General features: G+C 33.0%; 1 protein-coding gene across 1 annotated transcript in view; it reads left to right on the top strand.

Annotated features, from left to right (window-relative positions):
• The window catches only part of LOC147499724 (uncharacterized), a 31,531-nt gene extending 8,031 nt beyond the window's left edge, over window positions 1–23,500 (top strand). The window contains exons 5-7 of the transcript XR_015196026.1: window positions 18,465–18,577; window positions 21,712–22,543; window positions 23,189–23,500. The gene's annotated coding sequence lies outside the window, so the exon portion shown is untranslated. The remainder of the gene's footprint in view (window positions 1–18,464; window positions 18,578–21,711; window positions 22,544–23,188) is intronic.
• The last annotated feature ends 791 nt before the right edge of the window (window positions 23,501–24,291 follow it).

Here is a 24,291-nt window from a genome sequence, read left to right as displayed (position 1 = left end):
AATTAAGGTTGCTATTTTCGGAGGATCAACTTGTTTGTTGCTGTATTAAAAAAACCCGTAAAAGTGAATATTAAAAAACCAAAAAGAGTGAGGAAAGCATGTGAACTACTGATTGCCATGGTTCATCTTTGATATGGTTCGGTGCAACACTACTTCAACTTGTACGTTGCTTGAGATATTTTGCTTCACATAAGTACATAATAGCTTAATTTCGTCTTAACTGTTAAATCATTTTAATTATTTTGTTCCTTTTAGGTCACATTTAATTCGTAATTCTCTTAATGCAATTAAGTTTTAATTTTTGAATAATATCAACAAAATCATTTATTTTCTGAAATGGAGAACATAGTCTTTTCTCTGTCTCAGTAATACTTCAGTTTATTGAGTTTTTTTGCCCTTTTGTTTTGAAAAAAACTAACCAATCACAATTTTTCCAGTTTATGATAAACGTACAATTAGGTTAGGCAAACAAATTTTAACTGTTATTAGTAATTTATTCCGATCCCCAATACATCTATATATATGTGTGTCATTTCTTTTCCACTAAGCCTCTAACAGTACAAATAAATTAAAAACTGAGAATACCATCAAGGCACGGCTATTTCCAGTTTCTAATGTGACAATTGCAATTTTTTTTTTGCAATTTCAGTCTCCAATGCACTTCTATTAGTTCTATAAGATTAACAGTTTTCTAGTTTTATCCTCCCTACAGTTCTTTCATCTAAAAGTTTACTCCCTTCCAAAATCACATCACATCCAAGTCAACTGTTATCTTTTTGCTCAATGTATATAAAAAGACTTCATTGCCTTTTGCTTTTTGCCCTTTTAAAAGTTTTCTAGTTTTACCCCCTCAGAACTTAGGCCAATTAGCTTTTATCCCCATAGTTTTTCATCTGAGGTTTACCCCCAGAACTTAGGCCAATTAGCTTTACCCCTTCAGTTATTTCATTTAGAGATTTACCCCCCAAGACCACAACACATCCAAGTCAACTGAGTTTGACCGTAATTTATCCTCATAGTTCTTTCATCTAGAGGTTTACCCCCAAAACTTAGGCCAATTAGCTTTACCCCCTCAGTTATTTCATCTAGAGATTTACCCCCCAAGACCACAACACATCCAAGTCAACTGAGTTTGACCGTAATATTTTTGGTCAAGATAAATGAAAAGACTCTAATGCCCTTTTCTAGGTATAATTATATAAATACCATGTGACTTTGGCAAAGACAAAATTAGAATTCAAATCATCTAGGACACATGTCATGATCTTGTGAACTCTTTCCGACAACCATACACCATCACTACTATAACATCCCGTTTTTTTTTAAAAATTTTCCTAGTACCATAATAATAATAATAATAATAATAATAATAATAATAATAATAATAATAGATAAAAACCAAAAATATATGATAACTATTAGTTAAGGATAAAAGCCCCGTAGATAAATAGATAACTTTCATCCTTATTTTTTGGTGGGGGTTTTAAAAACAAAAGGAATTCACACGCAGAGGTTTTACCAATAAAAAATAAAAATAAAATAAACCCCCCTAAAAAGGAGAGTAACATCGCTGAGGGGTTCTTTGGTAAGAGAAAAAAAGAAAAGATTTCGAACGATGAAGACCATCTTCTTCGTGCTACAGTTGACTTCGGTCTTTCGGGGTTTTTCCACTTTCGGAAATCTAGCTGTTCGGTTTACAAATAGTGAGTAGTATGAACATGTTCTTTTAAATTTTTACTGATCATATCTGTTAATGATTTTTCTTATCTGATATTTTGGAACATTGTGATAAAAATGTTGATTTGATAAAAAAAGATGTATGGCCATTCATGCGAACTCAAGCCTCACTTTGAGTAGGCATAAATAGGATTCCTCGCATGTTCTCTATAGTCAGTCAATGGTGGCCGCTTTTATAATTTTTTTGAAATACTGCATCTACGCCAAATTCTTATTTTTTCCTAATTGTTATGCTGGGATGATGATGAGTATGTTGTATTAGTAGATGTTGGTTGTTGTTGGGTATTGTTGAAGTTCTGAAAGAGCAGTAATGGCGTTAACTCGCGATTTAAGATTTGGGGAAAATCAAGTTTGATTATACAATAGTGTTGGGCTTTTGGTTGGGGATTGAAACCGAGTGGTTTCGGTGTGGTTTGATTGTTGTTTGAGTGCTGTGAAGCTTTGACAGGAGCGTTAATGGCTTCGAAACACGATTTCTGACGAGTGATGGAATTGGGTTTTAGTGGTGTCAAACTATTGGGTTTTTTGTGAGGAGTGAAACCGATGGGGTTAGAGTGGAGGAGGGTTAGTGGTTTGTGGTGGCTAATCGGTGGAGGTGGCGAGATGTGAGGAAGAAGAAGAAGAAGGTAGTGATCCTGTTTATTTTATTTTGTGGGCTTGGGCGAAATCAATTATGTGGGCTTGAGTGTTTTATTCTTTTAGATTTCACTTATGGGCTTAAGTTTAGTTGGGCTTGGGAAAGGCTATATACATTTGGGCATTAGTCTTTGGGGTTTTGGGTTAGATGAGTTTAGGGACCCGGTTGACCGCTATTGACCGGGGAGTTGACTTTGACTAGTTGACCAAATTTGACTTTTAACTTCGAATTATGATTTGGTCTATTAGTATCGATCTAGGGCTATTAAGCGTGCTTGGCTTTAGGATAAGACCTTTATATATATAATGTATGCGTGTATTAACTACTATGTGATATTTCAAGATTTTTATAATATACTCTAACGCTATGACAATTAGACATCAATATCATTAATAACGCCAGAACAATAATACACGAAAAGAAGATACTCTTCCGTTCTCTAAAATAATATATGCAATAAAGTTTAATAATGCATACAATAAATTTACCACACCCTTTTAGAACTCTCCACTTTAAGTTTTGGAAATGAGATTTTATGACCGATGATGTCATATGTTAGGTAAGGCATTTATTGAATGTGTCATAAATGACCCGTTAAGCTTATAAAGGGTATTCATTGAATGTGTGTCATGAATGACCCGGTATTTATTGAATGTACCATGAATGACCGGTTTGTTTGGATCGCCTGAGATGAACCAAGGTATTCGGCCTTGCGGGTTAGTTGTATTCCTTGATTGTACAAGAATGTAGGTTTGTGTATTCCTTGAATATGGGCGGAATGACCTAAGGTATTCATTGAATGTGCCATGAATGACTTGAGTTTTATGCCATAAGGGCATCTCCAATAGGGTGTAAACCGTGATAGAGTGGAAATTTTACACTCCAAATATCAAAATTGTAACGCCTCGTATTTTAAAAAAATACGCTTTTATCTATTTAATTAATTAATTTAATTATTTATTTTCAAAATTCACTGGATCGGATTCGGTGACACGCGGGCTTGGTTTCGGGCCCGAAGTCGGTGTTGGGCTTGGGTTTGGGACCCAAGCATATAAACACATTGTTCGGAAAATAGGGTTGAGAGAATAATAAAATAATGAAAATGGAGGCTTTGAAGCTCGTTTGTTGGAGAAGGGGAGCCACGAATCGGGCTAGGAGGATTCAAATTAGCATTTATTGACAGCGAAAGTAGCTATTTTGCTATTTCACCGGATTTGTAGTTTACATATATCGGTATAATTGTTTCGGTTTTTATATAATCGCTCATTATCCCGCCAGATTGGACTTCGTGCCATTTGTTTTATTAAATTTTGTTAAATTTCGGATTTGTAATTAAACCGTTGGGGGTGAGGTCGTTAATGGCGCCATGAAGTTCCTACCAAAACAAAACAAACAAAGGGTCCCTGTGATATGTTTTGGAAGTGTTTGTATTTCATTTTTCGGTTATAATCGTTGTTGTTGTGTGGATAGCTTTGAATAAATATCAATGGAGGTCGAAGTTGTTTCTTCGGCAGTGGTGATGTTGGAATCGAGATGGGTAGTATAGTATAGTGTGGGTTTTGGTTGGGGATCAAAACCTAATTGTTTTGAAGGGTGCTAATGGTGATGACGAAGCTCCCAAATGGCGCCAATGGCGCTTTAAATCGCCATTTAAATTAAACTTGGTGTTTGGGTTTTGGTTGGAACCCGTTGTTGGGGATTGATTCTTTGGTTGTGTAGTGTGTTGTTGGCTTGCAAAAGCGATAAGGGGGCGCCAGGTTGATCTGGGGATAATCGAGGGTTTGGAATTTTATTTGTAATTTTCGGTGTTGTGAGCTGTTTTGGTTGTGGTTGTAGTTGGATTTTGAATGGTGGTAGTGGGGTAGTGTAGTAGAGCGGGGGGCAGCTGTTAAAGCTTGAGGCACCATTAATGGTGGCGGGAAATTTGGTCTCGATCTAGTTTTTGGTCGAGATGTAAATTCAAGAATTGAGGCTTTGGCATTAATTAATGTTAGAGGGTTTTGTTTGTGAGTCCAACCGACTTGTCGAAATGGGAGTGGGTGGTAGGAAAATTTTGGTGGTCAGCCGTGGTGGTAGCTAGGGGAAGAAGATGAAACGATTACCAAGCCGATTTGGGCTTTGGGCCTTGGGCCAAAACCTTTGGTTTTGTTTGGGCCCGGATTCTATTTTAAGTTGTTGGGCGAAATGTTTAAGTGTTTTGTCTTGGGCCAATTTCTTTTTAGTGGCTAGGCGAAAATTCAATGGTGGTTGGGCGGAAATTTCAGTTTTAGTTTTAGGGTCGGTTTCGACCAAATTTTGGACCAACCACTTAACCGCTTTTGGGCCGTTCTAATATTGATTAGGGCCCCATTGGACTTAAAATAGATCTACATGGGTCTTTCAACTTTTAGACTTTCGGGTTCTAAGGTTTGGGTTTGGCCAATTGGTCCGAACCATTACCTTAGCCATGAAGCTATGACTTTGCCCTTAGCCATGAACCATGGCTATGACCTAACCCCGTCCCGAACATGGAAACGGCAGTTTGACTTTGACCGTGGACATGTTGACCTTTGACTATTGATGGTTGACTTTGACTTTGACTATGACATGTTGACTTTGACCTTTGACTATGAAATGTTGACTTTTCCAGTTTTCACCCATTTGATTTTGTATGGACAAATATAGTAATAAAATATTGTCGATATTATATAACTTGGTTGGTCATTATCTAATTTAGATTTGGCGTGAGTAGTGTGTAAAAGCATATATATATTGGGCTTTGATTGTGGGACCGTGGTATCCTTAATTGTGCTTTCGTTTTATGTTGTATATTATATGGACACATGTAGTAATAAAATCTTTGTGGAAGCTTGTATAAATTTGGTTGTCGATTATCTAAGAAAGTTTGGACATTGATGTTGTGTATTTTTGACTCGTGACGATATTGAGATGTTAGGAGCGTTATATTCCTAATCGCTATACTAAAATGTATGCGATCACGTTGAAGCAATTGTGACATGATATAATATGTTGGAGTATATATATTAATGCAATATCTTTGAGAAATGTATATAAACGCTCCATTATTATATATGTGAGATCTTCTTATGAGGTAGTATAATATTGATGAATATTTGCCCACGAGAGTGTGGTGAAGTCTGCAATAATATATTGACACGTGAAATAATGAAAGTGGTTATGTGAAATAATTGAGATATGTCTAAATATTGTGGCTTAGTGCAATAAGGTAATTGACACCGCGTGATATAGTGGAATTTTATTATGAGTCATTAATGTATGACACTTGAATAAATTACGTAACGAAAATCTTAGAACCTAATTACCACAACTCATGTGATTGGCCATTAAAAGCGTTTGCTTAATCCCGAATGGCCTTGGTAAAAGTAATGTGATTGGCCCTTTCCGGGCGCTTCGAGTTAATCGAATGGCCTTGGTAAAAGTAATGTGATTGACCTTCCCCGCGTTTGATAAAAGTCAATGGCCCTCCACAAAGCGAGCGAATAGTTAAAGATTATTCCGTTAAATAAAATAGAACGATGATCGCCAGCGATATTTTATGCCGAATAGTAGCATTACTTACATAATTGCTTCCGTGTGAGGATTTACGGTGTCGCGACATCCCGTGGTGGTTACGCCGGAGTGGTTCATTATGTAAGGAGGCATGTGGATGTACATGTTAGGCGGCCAGCGATTGTGGTAGCCCCGGAAACTAGGTAAGACATAGATCTGACGTGATTTTAGAGACACAAAGAAAGTCTAAATTAATATAATTATGGTAATATGTTGGTAAATGATATATCTTTAGATAGATGATTGTATATGATTTGGTACGGTTAGTATTTTTAGTTAGAACCTAAAAAACCATTGGAGGAACTAAATGCCTTTTATTATCGCTATGGTATGTTGTATTAGTTGTTGGAAGTTAAAAGTACCGATTAGGAGGAACTACCTGCCTAGATTATTGTACTTAAGTATGTTATATTAGTCGTTGAAAGTTAAAGCCTCGGTGGAGGAACTAACTTGCCCATATGGATTATGTATATATTTGTATAAGTATATGTTGTTTTAGAGCTACTCACACCAAAGATTTTTATAATCTTCAATCTCATTTGCATGTTTGCTTATCGTGTATTCGTCCATGAACATAGTTAATAAGTTTTGATGAGTTTAGTGTTGAAGAAGAGTGGTTCTTTGCCCCAGTGGTTTCGCGTTAAGCGTTATCTTAGGATTTGTTTTGTTTTCTCTTGAGGTGATATAGAATTTCCGATCTAGACAATGTTTTTGTATTTCATTTGTAAATTTTATAATCTTTTGACCCGATTTGCATGTTTGTTTATCTGTGTGTTCGATCAATGAACATAGTTGATAAGTTTTACAAGTTTAGTGTTGAAGAAGAGTGGTTGCTGTTTGTGATTTGCGTTAGCGTTGCATCTCAGGATTTGTTTTGTTTTTCCTTGAGGTGATATAGAATTTCAGTCTAGACAATGTTTTTGTATTTCATTTGTAAATTTTATTAAAGAGTTATTGAAAGGAGAGTACAACCTAATCTTATTTGTGAATCTTTGTCATGAAGAAGACTTTTGTTTAAGTTAAAATTTTTATTGGTTTTTATTATCCACATATTTAAACTGTTTATGGGTTTTTGGGAGTTGAGAGTGCGTCACACCCTCGAATCGAAGAGTCGGGAACAAATAATGTTTTCCAGATGCACGAAATTAAAGGTGTGACAAAAATTCTCTCGATGGGGTGCTATATCAAGTAGGTAATAGTGTATTAGCTAATAGAGAGGGTGGGGAATTCCCTCGCCATTAGTTAATAAAAACCCGGCGACACTTCGAACTGACGTCACGAGTAAAATAATTTTGGACGTCACTTGGAGTAACGTCCTTTCTAATTCTAAAAAAATAATTTTTAACTTCGGACGTCCACTACAAGTGACGCCCCGTTTTAATTAAAGAGGGGCGTCACTTGGGTGGCGTCCGGGGTTTAAAATCTTTTTTACACTATTCCATTGGAGCATAGAGTGTGGATATTTATAAGCTATACAATACTATACAATTAGAGGTGTAAAATCCTAATGGTACCTACGTGGAGCCTAGGTGGAGGTGTAATTTTACACCCCCCATGGAGATGCCCTAAGAGGCTTGGTTTTATGAGCATTAAAAGTCTATAGATGGCTGTGACTCACAAGTCACGAGTTTACAAGAGGGATATATGATATTTATCTAAGACAAATAAGACTAAGAACTACGAAGGCTTGATTCCAATCTTGAAAGATTTGGATCGTGAGGCGGTTTGAGCAAAAGTCACCACCATATTACATATTATATATTAGTTTAGTGATAACTATGTGAATATCAATTAGACTTCAATGTCTTAAATAAGGTTTTGATTATGAATGAAAATTTGGTTGGTTTAGCTAAATCCTTTTATTGTGATGTCTAACTCTGTTTTTGGAGAGGGGTAGGATTCGTTAATCTTGTATCTGAGGGGGCGTCTTTGGCTTAAAAGGTAAAGTGTATAAAACTTCGTATTTAAATAAGTTATCATATGTGTATTTAATGAGTGGAATGTAAGTGATTTTTTATCACCGTGAGTTAATTTTGGAAAAATAGGTTATTAGGGTTTAGTTTCATCCCGTTTTTGGATGATTGAATAGGGTGACAATTGAGATATTTATATCCCGGAAAATTTCCTATTTTAGATTTTCTGAAAATTTGGGGGTGTGACAACTACCATCACTTGTAGAATTATCTTCTCCAAGTCATACCACTACCACATAAAAAGACTCCATTGCCCTTTCACGCGGTTGGTTTCTCCTAATATCGTGTAACTTTTAACAAATCGTGGAGATTAATTATGTAATTTTATAATATTAAGGTGTGGATGTCATTTGATAATGATTGGTGGTAGCCATCGGATAGAGTTCACAAAATCATGACTCGTGGTCCTAGATGATTTGAATTCAATTTTGTATTTGCCAAAGTCACGGGTATTTATGTAATTATACTTAGAAAAGGGCATTAGAGTCTTTCATTTGTCTTGACTAAAACATCACTACAAACTCGGTTGACTTGGATGTGTTGTGGTATTGGGGGTAAAGCTTGAAAACCATTTAAAAAGCAAAGCAAAAGGCAATAAAGTCTTTTACATGCGTTAATGCGAAAGATAATGGGTTGATTTTGGATGTGGTGTGATTTAAGTTAAAAAATCGAAGATTTAGTACCCGGTTTGTTGGTGTTCACTTGGCACTTTTGTCGGGCTGTGTTTGGATTGCCCAAACTCAAACCATTCTTTGTAATTTTTCACTTTTTAATACATTTCAACTTACCAAAAAAAAAAAATAAACTCATATATCTATCCTTGAAAGAGCATCATCAATGCATTTTTCATTTTTTTTCGTTGTGACACCTCAATAGTTTTGGTACTTTTAAAATTTCTAAAAGCGAAGAGAACTAGTGCATTTTGGGCAAAATTTGTTTTTTAATTTTGAATGAAATAGTTAATCCATCACCATTAAAAGCCAATGGTATAAAATCGAGCCATTTAGATTTTTATTAAAAAAGCGAAAAAAAAAGTACGGATGGCAAAAGTAGTCCCGTCTCACTTTTGGACCGAGACAAGTTGTCCCGTGCAAGTCATTTCTATATTTCTAGATAATTTGGTTCCGAATTTGACAATTGTTATTATGAAAGCGTTATTATAACAGTAGCGTTGGGGACAAAAATTGTCAAATAAATTCGTCAACTGTCACATTAGAAATCAAATTTAGAAATGGGTTGATGATGCTCTAATTGATGTTAAAATTGAAACTATTTTGTGAGAATTATAGAAATGGTTTTAGACGAGGACAAGTTTAGCCGTCTCCTTTTTGGGAATAATACAAAAAATGAAATTATTGTATATATGTAAGAAAATATTTTAGAAATCACTTTAGAAAAGGAAAAATATAAAATAAAATAGGATGACCTTACTTCTCCCGTCCAAAAAAGATTTATTATTTTTTTTCAAAATCGCATTGAAGCTTAACATAGAAATTGCACTTTTGGGTTCTAAAAGTTGATGTGTCGAAATCAATTTAGAATTGCGTTGACGATGTTTTTAGAAATGGGAAATAGCAGTGCATTGATGATGCTATAAGATGATGATAAATCTCCCAAAGCAAAGGTACAACACATGTGGGATTACGAAAGGAAAGCACTTTCGTGTGCGTGTGATAAGTCTAAGCAGTATACATATCCCAACTTGCTATATTAGTTGTCTAGCTAGTCGATATATATGTACTACCTCAATTCGAGGTTGAGTTCGCGCGCCATTTGAGTTTGAGCCTTGCTTGTGCAGAATTATGCCAAGTTTTTCTTGGACAGGTATGGCCATGAGGGTGCGGGCTAAGCTCCCCAATCGGCCAATCCCAAGCTACTTCCGCCCGAGCATGTAGTGCTTTATTTTTATGTACAAACCATAAAAAAAAACCCTCTACGCGTTACACGGAGTAATTTATGTGCAAGAGATTGTTGTGTTTTTACATTTCTAATTTCAAATCCCAGACCTGGAGGTGTTGGTGGTGTTATTAGAGATGAAAATGGGTGCTTTATAATGTGTTTCTATAAACACTTTGGTGTGAAGTAATTTGGCAGAATGTATGACTTTTGGTTGAGGATATCAAGATTTGCAGTACAAAGGGCTTATGAAGATACAAATTGAAGTTGATTCCCAAGCTTTTGGCAAATTGGGTCAGTGGTAAAACACATGTGCCATGGTACTTTTGCAACATTGTGACTTTTGTTAGAGACTTTATGTCTTTACTGACTACTGTTATTCATGTTTATAGAGAAGCCAATGTTCTTTTGCTGATGCTCTAGCAAAATTAGCTAGTATGAATCGAGGGTCTGGTGATTTTAAGCATTGAGTGGAAGTGCCTAACAACACAGATCTTTGTTATAGTTGGATAATTATTGTGGATTAGGAACCTACGCATTTGGCCCACTAGATAGGTGTAGTTAATTGTTTTTCTTCTTCGAATGTAAGTTTTGAGCAGGGGTAAAAGTTGATGTCTCCTCTTATAATCCATTACTAGTTTGTATTATTTTAATAAACTGGTAGGGGGCAGGTCTTACCAAACCCCACCCTCCTCTTGGGTGATTTCTTAAAAAAAATCTCGTGACTTTGATTCATAAGATGTTTGTGAATCAAATATAGAATCAAATTTCATGATAAATTAAAAGAGTGTGTTCTGTGGTTCTTTGGAGCCTAGCAAAACATGCCAATGAGAGTGTCTTTCCGCATCCAAACACGTACCCATAATGCCATAATTGACATTAGCCGTGAGCGGTGCTACTTTTAAATTGGTCATCTTTCGGGGAAGACCGGAAGACGTGTTTGTGATGGACAAAACAATTCAAGGATCGATCATCACAAAGACACAAAGTAATGGCTTTAAGTAGAGTTCATATAACCATCCCTTTTTAAATCATCAAAATGAAGATAACTCATTCCACTTAAATCAATCCAAATAAAGTCAATAAGCAGAACCAAATTTCGATTCATTTACAGTGTTCGTTACAAATGCACCACTGATTTTGGTTCTTTTAGTCACATTTCTCCAAGCATAATACCCATGCATATTCCATATATAGCAGTCTTTTGGTTGGATAATACTGGTTTCTTCTTTTTGAATCTCTTATTTATATTGTTTTATGCCAAGTCAGACCAGCCAACTACAAGTCGCATTCTTTGTCAACTATCAGTATTTTTATTTTTATTTTTCTTAATAATAGTGTGTCAAACATAGAAACATACAAGGTTGGCGCTTGTCAACAAATTAAACTAATTATACCAATATAAAACATTATTTGTTCGAGTTCTTCACTAAAGACAGCTTAATGCAAAGGAGCATTATTCTTATATTTTGTTTTAATTCAAAGTAATTTGCATAGTTTGCATAATTACAGCTTGAGGAAGGATTAGAATATGTCCAACATGGAAAGTCCCATATTTCTATAGTGTGACATCTATATCTAGTAGTTTTATTATCATGTTTTAGTTTTAGTATAAAGTACTAGATTTTGGACCCTGACATCGCTTGGGATCTATTAAATATTTTGTGTGCTGAAAATGCTTTACAAAATGTCTCACACAAATTTTTGGCAAAATATATTTTATTGAAAATAAACTAGAAATATGTTAATAACCAATGATTATGGTGCATAAGTATTTGGAAACTAATTAAGAATCAAATTGAGATAGCCTCTTCTTTTGTGGTTTAGGATATTAATCAAGTAATTTTCAAATAGAATTATCTTAAACTCGATCTAGCTTATATAATAGTTTTATTATATTTATGGTGATTAGCAGAAATTTCGAATCGTAATATATTTTTATTAAAATAAACCGAAATACGTTAATGAGCACCTTGGCGATTATACAGATAAGTACTTGAAACTAATTGATCAAATTAGGATAGCTTTATTCACTTTGTGGTTTAGGATATTAATCCATAATTTTCAAATAGAATTATATTAAACTCACATCTAGCTTGTATAATAGTTTTCTTAGATTTATAAAGATTTAGCGGCAAATTTTTGAATCGGAATATATTTTATTGAAAATAAACCGAAATACGTTAATGAGCTAGCGATTATGGTGCATAAGTACTTGGAAACTAAGGGATCAAATTGAGATAGCCTATTCACTTTGTGGTTTAGAATATTAATCGTAATTTTCAAATGGAATTATTTTTTAAACTTCGATCTAGCTTGTATAATAGTTTTATTAGATTTATGGTGATTTTAGCGGTGATCATCACCGCTCGGCTTCTTAGTCTAATGTGTACAAATCACTAAAACAGATTGATTGTTTCCATATCCTCGAAAGAATACACTACTCCCACTTGAAAAATTTATCATATGCATCTTGTCCTACAAACGGGATGTCGTTATATTAAATTATTCTAAAAATATTAGCAACTATGCATAGTTATGAGATATGAAAATTATATTAATTACTCATTTAAATTTCTTGCACCACTCTCTATAAAAGGAAGCACCAAACCTTGATAAAACTATTTTTTTTTTTTTTTTATTGTTAGGTTTAATAATAGAAGTTTGATTGAAGTTTTGTGAGAATGCCTAATGTGCGAAGATAATATTGAAACTACTTGAATAGTAAGGTATTCCCAATCACAATAAAAATAATTATAATAAACACTACTTAAAATGCAAAACTATATTTGTCGAGACATTTATTCCCCATACATAAAATACAAATATGTTTTCGAAGTTATTAGTTCAATGCATTTGCATCAAGTTTCTGATTTTCCATTAATTATTCTTTGAGGTTAGTTTAATGTAGTGCGCTTGCATCCCATTCCTAATTTCTCATTAATTATTCTTTCGAGGTTAGTACAATGCAGTTTTCATCAAGTTTTCGATTTCCCATTAATTATTATTTGAGGTTAGTTCAGTGCAATTACATCCACTTTATGATTTCCCATTAGTTATTCATTAAGGTTAATTCAGTACGTACAGTTGCATCCAGTTTTCGATGTTTCGTTAATTAGTCTTTGAGATTAGTTCATTGCATTTTCATCCGGGTTCCAATCTCCGTTAATTACTTTGAGGTTAGTTCAATATATTTGCATCCAGTTTTTTATTTTCCGTTAATTGTTTTTCTAGGTTAGTTTGATAGTTTACAATTTCTATACGCTTTTATACATGTAAAGTCCTGTTTGTATAAACTCACTTTTAGCTTTTAGGTTCCTAATTACTTGTAATTACTCATATAGAAAGGCTAAAAAGTGGATATTTATGCTTTGAGGTCAGGCATGATCACGCTTACATCCGACTTCCTCCTTCTAGTTAACCATTTTTGATGTTATTTCAATGCATTTGCATCCATTTTTGATTTCCGTTAGTTAATCTCTCGATTTTAGTTTAATGCAATTGTGATCCAGTTTTTGGTTTTCCCGCTAATTATTCTTTAAGATTAGTTCAATGCCGTTGCATATAATTTTCGATTTTATGTTAATTGTTCTTTGAGGTTAGTTCAATGCATTTGCATCAAGTTTATGATTTCTTGTTAATTATTTTTTGAGGTTAGTTCAATGCAGTTACATCAAATTTATAATTTTCCGTTAATTATTCATTTAGGTTAGTTCAGTGTAGTTTCATCCCATTTTAATGTTTCATTAATTAGTCTTTGAGATTAGTTCATTGCATTTGGATCCAGTTTTCGATTTCCCGTTAATAACTCTTTAAGGTTAGTTTAATACATCTGCATCTAGTTTCTGATTATTTATACTTTGAGGTTAGTTCGATATAATTATATTTGGTTTCTGATTTCCGTTAACTATTCTTTGATGTTATTTCAATGCATTTGCAATTAATTTTTGATTTCCACCACTTATTCTATGAGGTTAGTTCAATGCGATTCATTCTGTTTTGATTTTATGTTAATTATTTTTTGAGTTAAGTCAATGCATTTGTATCCAGCTTTCGGTTTTCCATTTTAGTATTATTTGAAGTTTGTTTGATGTATTTGCATACCGCTTCCCGATTTTCCGTTAAATATTTTTCAAGGATTTGCATTCAATTTCTAATTTTCCGTTAGTTACTTCCGTCTTAGTTTAATGCAATTTGCATAAAAGTTTATGATTTCCGTTAATTACTCTTTGAGCTCGGCTTATGTATTTGAATCCAGTTTCGATTTCCTTATAATTATCCAATGTGGTGTGTAATACCAACATCTACTCGATCCATTTGTAGTGTCCTTTGTAAACATGACATAAAAAGTAAATTATGCTTAATTTTTATTATGTGGGATCATCGAAAATTATCCAGTTTCCGATTTCTCGTTAATTATTCTTTAAATTATGCATGACTCACTATGTGGAATCTTCAAAGATTATCTACGAATGAGTGTTGTTATATTAACTATTCTAAAAAATATTTGCAAATATGCATAACTATTATATATTAATATTATATTGATCACTCAACCAAATTTCTTATAACATGAAAACCTCACTCTTCATTAAAAAAAAATAACTCACCTTTGATAAAATCTTTCAACTTCATTTTTTTGTTTAATAATAGAAGTTTGATTAAAGTTTTGTGAGATTGCCTAATAAGGCGAAGTTCATATATATTGAAGGTTACTTGAGAGATAAAATAAACATCATTTTAAATGCAAAACTATACTTATCGAGACATTCCCACAACATATAACCCAACTATGTTTTGAGGTTAGTTTAATGCATTTGCATCTAGTTTTGATTTTTGTTATTTATGTTTTTCGGTTAAATTCAATGATTCTGCATCCAATTTTCAATTCCCGTTATTTATTTTTGAGATCGATTCAATCGCAGTTCATCCAAATTCTGATTTATCGTTAATTATTCTTTTCGGTTAGTTCATACATTTGCATCAAATTCCCAATTTTCTATTAATTGTTCTTTTGAGGTAAGTTCAATGCATTTGCATCCAGGTTCTGATTTCCGTTAATTATTATGTTAGATTAGTTTAATACATTTGCATCTAGTTTCGGATTTCTCGTATTTATTATTTGATAAAGTTGCATTTGCATCTAGTTTCCGATTTCCGTTAATTATTGTTTGAGGTTAGTTGAATGAGTTTGCATCCGCCTCCATTTTTCATTAATTATTTCTTGAGGTTTTGCATCAAATATATTTTTTGAGATTAGTTCAATCTGGGTTTGCATCAGGGTTTCCGATTTCCCATTAATTAGTTTTAAGATTAGTTCCACGATTTGCATTATGTTCCCAATTTATAATTAATTTTTTTTGAGGTTAGTTCAATGCAGTTTTATGTCCAGTTTCGATTTTCCGTTAATTTAATCTTTGAGGGTGAGTTTCAATGCATTTGCATCCAGGTTCGATTTTTACGACAATAATTTTTGATGTATTTGTATCCAAGTTTTGATTTTCCATTAATTATTCTTTTCGGAGTTAGTTTTTTAATACCAGATCCGTATTCCGATTTTTTTTATTAATTACTTTTAAGATTAGTTTAATGCTTGCATTTGCATTCGATTTCGATTTTCCGTTAAATATTATTTGAGGTTAATTCGATGTATTTGCATCAAGTTTTCCGTTCCCCATTAATTATTTTTTTTGTCGTTAGTTTCATTCAAGATTATATATATTTTAAAATATTTGTCATTATTGCTTTGTTTGTTATTTTTTTTCATTTTATATTATATATTTTGTATAATTGTTTTAACTATGTTTTGAGGCCATGTTAAGGATATATTCAAATAAATTAGGTGTTTTATCATAGATACTAAAATTGTATGATTTGTAATAGAAAATTAGTTTATACAAATCACCTATTTTTTTTTTTATTTGATCAAATATAAATTAATTTCTACAAATCACCTATTTTTAGAATTTTTTATTTGATCAAATATATAAGAATTGGAACACTAAAAGTGTTTGATTCAGAGTAATAGAAAATTACCTTATACAAATTACCTATTTTTTAGTAATTTTTTTTTATTTGATCAAATATATAAAGAATTGGAAATACACCCAAACTCTCCAAATATAGGAATTAAAAATACACTAAACTCTCCAAAGAGGTTCCATGTCTGTGGGATTGTAGCTATTAAAAAATACTATCTTTCATATTAGAGTATCACATATGATGAAAAAGGCTAACTCTCATATTAGAGTGCCATACATGGGAGAGAAAATCCTCTGCGGTCTCGCTTTAGTATATAGATAGTAGATGTAACTCACGGGTAGAAACTCAAATACAAAACTCTCTAACCCTAATCAATCTCCAGTCTTCTCTCTGTTATTCTTATTGGTTTTATACAATATATCAATGCTCACAACTCTCCAAGATCACCACTAACATATAATTCAACAATTACTTATCGAAACTTGTTAAGCAATCTCATACATTTGATTGTTCATTTCAAACTAAACTCGATCACTTTGTTTGTTTATGAGATTATTATGCATCACTAGTACAAAATGGGTTTTGTGACTGTTTTATCGAGTATTTATCACGGGGTAATGTAAACAGTGACAAATGATTTTTACAATATACATATAAGTCACTGTTTTTAGATAAACAGTTACAATAGGATTCAGTAGATAACTACCCACATTAAAAAAAAAAAAAAAACTAAAAAGATAACTACCGAAATTTACTCTGTCCCGCACCATAAGTCCCCGACTCTCCCGACTCCACTACACAGTTAGCAAAAACAAAAGTTGAAACAAAAGACTCCACTTCGGTAACACATATCAAAATATCAAATCAATTATTCCCTTAGGGCTTTCAAGATTAGTTGGGGTTTCCAAAATCCAGGTGCATTTTAAGTCAATTACAATGTGGATAATCAACTTTGATCGAACTCTAGTTTGGGTGGGTCTTCGAATTTCAGTGGTAATTGACCTCGACTGCCTTGAATTTTAATTGTCCCTCCCTTTTCTCTTTCGTTTGTGAAACTCTTCTATTCAATCTTCACCAGCACCAGGCTTTCAAGGATTACGAACTCGATAGTTGGTGGAGGCAGGACTTGTAAGTAATTATTCCTATTACATTTTGTAAACTCTTTCTTTCCTAATTTTATTTATAGACAATTTTTTTTGTGACACATAAATTCTTCTTGGCCTTAACATCTTTCTTGTACAGTATTTTTTTTCAATGCTGATAAACTCCAGTAAGTTATTTTCTTCCATTTATTTATTGACATTAACAAACCATCTGATTCTTTAGTGCTTAACACTGCAGTCGTCTTTGCGAGGAGTCAGGTGTGAAGTATATTTCACACCATAGTCATTCATAAGAAAATGATACAATAATAATTATGAGCCTGCCCATTTCAATCCACAGCTAGCATCTATCTATTTATGTGCTCTTTTAAGGTGGATTAACATGTGCTCTAGAACATAAATTTTATGGCAGAAATGGGGTGTTGGTATTATTCGTGAATTTTGGTTGTCTCTGAATTTACTGGTATATCACACTCTAATTGCAAGTAATACAATGAGTATTTGCTTGACATATTTCATATCTTAATTCTTGATTTTCTTTTGTTTCCTTTTGGTTATTGTTGTTGTTTTGTTGTTGGTAATTGGCATGAAGTGAAGAAACCATGAGTAATGACAGGCGACTATCCTCACGTAGTAAAAGATTTTTGCTAGTGACTTGTTTTCATCTTTTTGTTTTCTTGAACCAACTGGTTAAGTTCATGATTTGATTTCTCCTGCAAAGATGAAATCTTAGTTTAATCGAATATGGTGGCCTTGGTTTTCAATTGGTCAGTTAATTAGCAACTATGAAATTTAGGCGTGTTAGATCATGGGTCTTAAGCCCTAGATGGCTAGGATTGACAACATGAAGTTGTTGTTTATTTCAGTAAACAACAAGTCTTTGTTGCTTGTTTAAAATTCAAATATTTCTATAAATGAAAAATGAGAATATATGTTTAGACTATATTGAGTTCATCCACTAATATATATATTTTTTTGGAACGCTGAACAGAATGAGAAAGGGAAGTAATGCGGAATGTGTTTATGAAGAGCCTGGTCTCATGGCATGTGGCAACAATGTGAATGGCTCGGGCAGAAGCCTTTGTCAATTTAGAAGAACCAAATATTCATGTGGCTTGAGGTGCTTATTGTTTTTTATTTTACCCTTAGAATATAATTTGTGGTACAAAGCAAATTTTGATTCGCTTGAGAACATAATTCGTAGGAGCAATGTGCACCTTTATTAGTGGATCTGTTGTGTTCCAACTATTAATTTATAAACTCTAGCAATAATTATGATGATATTGGCTTTTGATTTTTGCATAATACGAGTTGGTCCATCTTTGTAGTCTAGTGTTGGGCCACTATAGATGCCTTTGAATTGATTCTATCTTTTAGGTTAATGAACAAGGTATAGGAAGAAGAAGGGCATGTGCTTGTGGTGACTTGCTAAAGGTATATATTTTCTTTAACCTTTTTTTAGTCCATTGAAATTATTTGTTGTTTTGTCTATAGTTTGAAACTTGCACAATGTTCTCTTAGGGCCAAACAACGCACGCCGTCTATCGCTTGATAAGATTTTGGAAGGTAAAGATCGTGTTGCTCTTCCTATACCATTTCGCGATGAGCTGGTAATTTTGAAAGATGCTCTTGGATCACAAGTTGCTTGGCCAAAACACTCAGTATTGAAAGGCATTGAGGTAATTTCATTAAGTTTTAATTTATTTTGAAGTACTTTAAAATATTTTTTTCATGTGTGTCTAGTTTTTTTTTTTTTTTTTTTGTTTTTTTTTTTTTTTTTTTTTTTGAGTTTTAAATATTCTCACCTAAAAATAGTTAAAGACCAAAAAGGCTAATTCTCCGATACCAGCAAAAAATTCTAAAAAAGGAAAATGCTGAAGTAACTACAAGTTGTGCAGTAGTACGAAATCATACATTGGATCTTGGAAATGTGAATAGTAATGCTCGAATTCTTATTTTATGTTGTATTTGCAATTAAACCCATTATATGACTTTACAATTCATCTTAGGGCCGAGTCGTTTGATTTGGTTGTGGATTTCAAATCCAATGTTGTTGCTAAAGGGTATAGTCTACGAGGAGCTAGGACCGGAAACTGAGTTGTATAATGTTCCCTTAGGACAATACAACACACATGTAGCAGTTGGGAAAATTTTGTAAGGTAAAGATCAAGCTCTTCTTCCTGTACTAGTTGGCGATAAGTTGAAATTTGTAATGTTATCCAAGAATGTATTATGAACTATCCTTAAGACGAAGATTAACCATAAGACTGAAGACATATATGTAGTTGATTGATTTTGACGAGATTAGGTTAGTTTTTCATTTGGATTTGAATTAGGCTGATTATATTTATATGAATTAGATTGAAAATGTGTTATTTATTTAATTACATTTTATGATTAAGTACAAATGTATATTGATTATCTAAAGAGATTGTTTCAATGAAATTAGCAATATATATGAGTGGTACTTGAAATTTAATGGATCATATTCCGGTATGTAGTTTTTTTAGGTGTGTAGTTTATTGTACGTCCCCAATTTTATGAGTTTTCATATATATATATATATATATATATATATATTTACGTTTTTTTTAAATAAAAAAAATATACATATCACGGTTTTATCCAAACTGTCATGACTAATGGTATTTTTTATGACCCTTCAAAAGGATGAATGCATAACAGTTTATTTAAAACCGTCACAAATGATATGATTTGTTGTGACGGTTTTTGAGCAATTGTTACCATTTTTTATGGTAGAGATAGACTAGTTTGGAACAAATATTTGTGACGGTTTTGAGAAAAAAAAAATGACTCACTCCGTCATGTTTTTGGAAAAAAAAAAAAAAGTGACAAAAGACTTTTTATCACTGTTTTTAACAATGATATAAAACCTTTTTTTTTTTTTTTTTTCTTGTAGTGGATATATAGACTATATATATAAAGAAACATCCTATGAAACCACCACCAGGCATATGTGAAATGAGTCAGGCCATTAATATTTTTTATTCTTTTTTATTAGATTACTAGACTTTAACCCGTGGCGATGTCACTCGATTGTCATTATGAGTCAATTTAGTGAAATAAATAAGAGCACTACTTCTCGTCTTGTGAGATGTATCGTGTGCAAGGGTATCACCTCTTGATACAATACACACCCCCTTGTGATGAGTGGCTGTGAGGGCATAGCCTACATCTCATATCGTAAGATTTAGCCAATAAATAATATGTCTAAAATTATCATATTACACCACCAATCTTTTTTGCAAATATGAATTTTTTTGTAAAAATTCGCGATTGGCAGAGTTTCTCTTGTTTTTTTTTTGTCATCTAAATTGGACTTGTTTGCGTTATATTGATATTTGACATCATATGTAGGGGTGTTCATAGGTTGGTTATGGTTTGGTTATTACTAGTTCCGAGTTCAATTTTATTTTTAATAGTTCCTATCGGGTTCGGTTATTTAGTTGTTTGTTTGTTTTTTTTTTTTTTTTTTTAAACTTCAGAACCATACCTATTAATTAAGTCGATTCCGATTTGGGTTTTGGTTCCTTCTCAGATTATATATTATTATTATTATTATTAAAATTGCGATTATATATATACATACGTGCAATGTACTATATAAAGCACGTGCACTTATATAAATTATCATGTACACATTTATTAGTTAATATATACAGTGTATTAACTAATTTATAGTATACATGGGCGTGTAGTCGTTAACATTATTATTAATATTTATAGTACACATGCATGTTCAATGTAATGTAATGGTACAAAATATGTATTTAATAATATACATTCACTATTGTGCTACATACCCCTGTATAGTTAGTAGACTTTTATACTTAAAAAAAATACTATATATTATAATATTTGGGTTTATATTTATTTAGTGTAATATAATCTATAAACTTTATATATCCAAATCATAATAATCGATTTTGGTTTCGGTTCGGGTACCCACTGGTTCTTTTACCATTCAGTTCTTTCTCAGTTCGGTTCTTGAAGACCCACTATTAATGGGTATAATATTTTATAAGGGCATCTCCAATGGAGGGTGTAAATCGCATAGAGTGGAAATTTTACACTCCAAATATAAAAAAACTCTCTCCAATGGGGGTGCTATACCGTAGGTAATAATAGTGTATTAGCTAATAGAGAGGGTGGGGAATTTTCCCTCTCGCTATTAGTTAATAAAAAAATCGGGCGACACTTTCCGACGTCCGAAAGTGAAATAATTTTCGGACGCCACTTGGAGTAACGCCTCTTTCTAATTCTAAAGTAATTTTTAACTTTCGGACGTCACCTTAAATTTTAAATTAAGCTATACAATCTATTTTTTTTTACTCTTCCATTTGGAGAAATAGAGTGTGGATATTTATAAGTTTATACAATACTATACAATTAGTGGTGTAAAATCTTAATGGGACTTACGTGGAGTCTAGGTGGAGGTGTAATTTTACACTCTCATTGGAAATGCCTTAACACAACTGCTATAAACGATTCCGGTTTCGGTAATAGGATACCATGCACATCCCTACCCTCATATATATCATATATAACTTTACACGTGGCTACGCCACTTCTTTCCTTAGAGAACGCGTCCTTTTGGATTGAGCACTTAAGGAGCTTAAGGAATGTCCTATCAGCATCAATAACATTTTCTCTTACGAATTAATTAACTCGATAACTTTGTTTGTTTGTGAGATTATTATGCATGTAGACTATAAAGAAAATCCTATGAAACCACCACCAGGCATATGTGAAATGGCCCGGCCCATTAATATTTTTTCATCTTCTTTATTAGATAATGCTAGCAGGCTTGGGGAATGAGAATTTAAGAAATGCTGAGCGAGCACCACTATTGATTACTAGGCCCATGTACAGCCATTCGAGTTTCAATGGCTATGTCGTGTAATTGGTTTTTGTTGACAAGATTGTTGTTGAATATGGCGAGTTGAATGGATTTAGAGAATTTGGTAGAGGCATTATAAACAGATGGATAATGTGCTTGGCCAGTTGGGCCGATCTTCCAATTATTGTAACAATATATTGTTAATACTGAAATATTTTTGTTATTGTACATATGAATCCATAAATCTAGCATATATCTATTTCATTTGATAATTGTTTAGGGTAACATAATGCTGGACAAACTCATCTTCAAAATTGTAATTTGTTGGATGATTGATATTTAATTATTTTTCCATTTTTAAGATTTTCTAATTTTAAGAGAGTCAAATTAAACAATAAAAAGTGGAGCTGTCTTGTTGAGAAAGATGTATATAGACCTAAGTCAACTATTTTTAACCATTTGTTACCAACCAAACTGTCCTTCCGGGGGAGAGACAGTTGAAGAAAGAACATATAAATACGTTTTCTAGGAAATGTTGAATTCATTGAGTCATTATGTTTCTCCATCTCTTCATTCATCAGTAATTCCGATGGCAAATACCAGAGATAGGATGGTGTTTGTTCTAGGCATTGTTCTCTTTGCTAGTGTAGTTCAGCTCGAAGCATTATCACTTAATCAATGCTCAGGTTGTCAAAGCCAGTGTTCCGCCTCGGCCATAGACTTATGGGAAAACACTCGTTGCCGTTTTACGTGCTTTGGTTCTTGTTTCCGGATAATCAATTGGGTAAGAAATCTTTATGCTTGATTGATTTAAATAGAGAGAGAGAGAACTCCTTGAAGCAAACTTTTAGTCGATTGAAGGAGCAAATGAAATATTGGAACCTCTCTCACCACGCCATCTAAAGAGTGCGGTCAGCCCAACATAAAAAATAACTTATTAAGTTGACATGGCAGGCTGCACACGGTAGATTCCAATCATTCCATTGGATCGTCTCCTCATTGTATTGTTAGTCTGAAATAGATTTCCTTTTTTTTTTTTTTTTTTTTTTTTTTTATATAAATATAAATTTAAACGCAACTCTTGAATCACTTTAGAAAGATCAATATTGGTTACAAGGTTGGGGCGTTGAAGACCAAGGTATGAAGTAGATATCCACATTGTGGTAAAATTTCAACTACACATACATTTTGGCACTTCAATTCATATTCGTCATAGGGTTCATCCATTTCTGACCCGAAGGAGTTAAGATGACATGCACAATGGTGTTGAAACTTCAACTAAATACCTGCAAAACAGTGGTGCAATTTCACCTACGTTTCATTTTCTTGGCGCCAAAATTATTCAACTAAATTCAAACACTACGTCATCACCGTCTTATTGTACATCATACTTTGTTGGTGAACTGAAAAATGACATTTTCCTGTGCAGGGTGGCCGAGGACGTTACGAAGGTGCCCAATTGGGTAACAGGCATGAAGAGGCTAAGGCACCCGCACCAATGGCCACGGATCTCTCAAAGCTTGCACCATCAAAACCCCCATCTAGACCTTATTCAAGGAAGATTAATCCTTGGCAGGAGTTGTTTACCCTGCATTAGGTTGTTCATATACAATGTATAAACAAGTTTGTAGATATATGAAGAACTCAAAACCAGTGTGGAAGGTGTTTGGTATCATTTTTGTTGTAAATCCACTAAAAAAACAACCATTGAAATTGAATCACGGTAGGATCAAGAAATAATATAAATTTATCAAAAAAATTCACCATTTGAAATTGCATATACTAAAGCATTCTATCCATCACATTGATAATTTTACATTTTAGAATTCTAACTAAAATTCAAAAAAAAAAAAAAAAAAAAGCCAACTTTTACTACTCAAACGAGTATGTTTATACAAGTGAGAGTTTCTATATGAATACCCACCCTCCAATTCATCCAAATCAGCTAAACAAATTAAGATATAACATGGCTTCAAGAACCTCATCCTCAAGAGTTCTTGACCAAAAGATATTGGGAGAAAAAGGAAAGGTGATGGATAGAGAGAGATGGGTTTAGAGAGATTGTGACTGTTTAAATTTTCGTGGGGTTCAGAGCTTAATGGCTGGAGAAGAAGAATAAATGAAGAAGCCACAGTATTTTCTGTTTTCTTATTCCTTATTTTTGAGTTTTAATCGATGATTTTTATTTTAGTTTTACTACTGAATAACGGAATCAATAGATACCGATATACAGATTTTTTGAATTGGGCCAACCAACTAGTAGCCTAAGGTCCATAGTATATAATCCAAAAAATATATGAATCAAACAAAAAAACCAGATAGTGCACCCTAACCCATGTACAGGTTGGCCCATTCATGCTGCCAAATAGGCTTAACTGATAGTTTTGTCCAAAGTTATTGTAGATAGAGCATCGACAACACATTACTCTTTGACATGCTTCAAAATTCACCTTAGTAATGATTTGTATAATTTGTGAGTTTGTGATTGACTGATCGAAGTGCTAAATAATGTTTACTTTCAAAAAATATTCA

Source organism: Coptis chinensis, chromosome 5, assembly GCF_015680905.1.
Source record: "Coptis chinensis isolate HL-2020 chromosome 5, ASM1568090v1, whole genome shotgun sequence".
Taxonomy (NCBI): domain Eukaryota; kingdom Viridiplantae; phylum Streptophyta; class Magnoliopsida; order Ranunculales; family Ranunculaceae; genus Coptis; species Coptis chinensis.
Note: the sequence above shows the minus strand (reverse complement) of the source record. Positions and strands in the feature narration are given on the sequence as shown.